This window comes from Poecilia formosa, unplaced genomic scaffold (assembly GCF_000485575.1).
Source record: "Poecilia formosa unplaced genomic scaffold, Poecilia_formosa-5.1.2 Scaffold92, whole genome shotgun sequence".
Taxonomy (NCBI): domain Eukaryota; kingdom Metazoa; phylum Chordata; class Actinopteri; order Cyprinodontiformes; family Poeciliidae; genus Poecilia; species Poecilia formosa.
Genome location: NW_006800031.1, coordinates 641,882 through 643,686, shown reverse-complemented (window position 1 = coordinate 643,686; position 1,805 = coordinate 641,882). Strand labels below are relative to the sequence as shown.

The window sequence follows — 1,805 nt, the reverse complement described above, 5'->3', positions numbered from 1 at the left end:
CCTTCAGGGAGACGGAGATGTTAAAAGGTTCGTACCGGAAGCGAGACGGTTCGCTGCTGTTCATGAACATCGATGCACTCGGGATCAGCACTGTCACCTGGTGTCCTCTGTCCACCAGCGTCTCCAGTACCGGCTTCATGTTGATCCAATGGCTGGCCTCAGTGTACCACACCAAAATTTTCCCTCCATTTGAGCTTTCTGCAGCACAAAGCAGCAGCAGGACGCAGACAGACAGACGCAGCTCCATGGTGGCTGTGTGTCTGTAGAAAACCCGCTGTTGTCCTTTTATGAGCTGCACCTTAAAGATACTGATTAACTAAATGAACTCTGACTTATTTCTCTTTGTACCTAATGATGCAAGATAACAGCCGTCCATTTACCTCTTTAATAGATTTCCTGGGCTGAGCCTAAGCAGACAGAGAAAGTTCAAATAGGATAATGTGATTCACATTGATGGTTGGAATTGGAAACAGTTTTGGAACTGTAATCCTCAGTTTGGTATTAAAAAAATCATGAATTTGGATTCCTTTAATTTACCAGGATGAACTGTTATCACCCATTCTTAGAGTAAATTAATATTATTTCATGCTAACTTTGACTGACATGTCAATATAGTTATTGTATGCAAACTAATGCCTTGTTAATTTAATGAAAGCCACATCATTGCATTTGGACCTCAAGGAGGACCTTCAGCACCGTCTAACTACCTATTACTACCAATCTATTAATTAAGCTATCACCTATAGTCATCCTCCTACCACTTCCTGTCCTCTTCTTCATCTTTTCCACCAGGAGTAGCATCTCCCCATTTTCTTGTGTTCTTGAGATCACATTTCAACTTTTGTCTGATTTTGTCGCAATTCCAAAACAAAAAGGAAAAATAAACCTAGAAATAAGAAGTTATTTTCTGATACTTCTTCTCAGTCTCTGCTCTCTAAGTTGTGATATAAGCAGTGTGATTATTTCAGTCACACAAGACATTTAAATACATACAGTATGAGGGAGATGAAAAATAATGAAGCCGGTGGTTTAAAAAACAAAAAAAAACAAAAAAAAACTTATTTCCCATTTCTCTTTTTATTGTCTGGGTAAAGGGTTAAATTCAGTCAATAAGAAAAAGCCAGTGTAGATATATGTGCAGTTCAGGTGATGGTTATAACAAGATAAATAAAATAGATAATCTTATTACTATTTCATTTGATTATTTCTCCAGTGTCTGAAAAGTATGAGCAGATACAGCTTCAGTTTTACAGTTTTGCTAGAATTTGGGTTCGTTACACAGAAACGCCACTGGAGGGCGCACAGTGTCCAAAGGTACTAATCAACAGCAGGAAACGCGGTAGAATAAATCCTGCCAACGGCTGATCCCAATATGCACCTCCGACCTGTCTATCTTATCCAAACAGATGGGTTGTATGTCTCCAGTATTAATCAGTTCAGGTAGAACTTCTATAAAAAGATTGATAAAACTGTGAGGAGTTGACCGATGACGAGTTAGCTCTAACACTAACTCGTGTTAGTGTTAGAGCTAACACTAACACTAACACGTGTTAGTGTTAGTGTTAGAGCTAACGAACTTAATGCTAAGCTAAGGTACAAATGATGGGTTATATTTAGTTTATGCCTGAAGTGTAAACTGAGTAATGCTCAAAGAGCTATTTTACTTCGATTACTTCTACATGCGATTCAGTTATTGTGTTAGTGTGGGAAATCCAGTTAGGAGGAGCTTTGGGTAAATATCGAATTGTATGAGGAGACTGACTGCCACTGGAGATTCCAGACATACATAAGAGTCAAAGTAGTTA

General features: G+C 38.6%; 2 long non-coding RNA genes across 2 annotated transcripts in view; one reads left to right on the top strand and one right to left on the bottom strand.

The window, feature by feature from the left end:
* LOC107836851 (uncharacterized) overlaps positions 1-874 on the top strand; it is a 2,199-nt gene extending 1,325 nt beyond the window's left edge. The window contains exon 2 of the long non-coding RNA XR_001662817.1: positions 28-874. This is a non-coding gene — a long non-coding RNA (uncharacterized LOC107836851). The remainder of the gene's footprint in view (positions 1-27) is intronic.
* A 371-nt stretch (positions 875-1,245) lies between these two features.
* Positions 1,246-1,805, bottom strand: part of LOC107836850 (uncharacterized) — a 9,587-nt gene continuing 9,027 nt past the window's right edge. The window contains exon 3 of the long non-coding RNA XR_001662816.1: positions 1,246-1,258. This is a non-coding gene — a long non-coding RNA (uncharacterized LOC107836850). The remainder of the gene's footprint in view (positions 1,259-1,805) is intronic.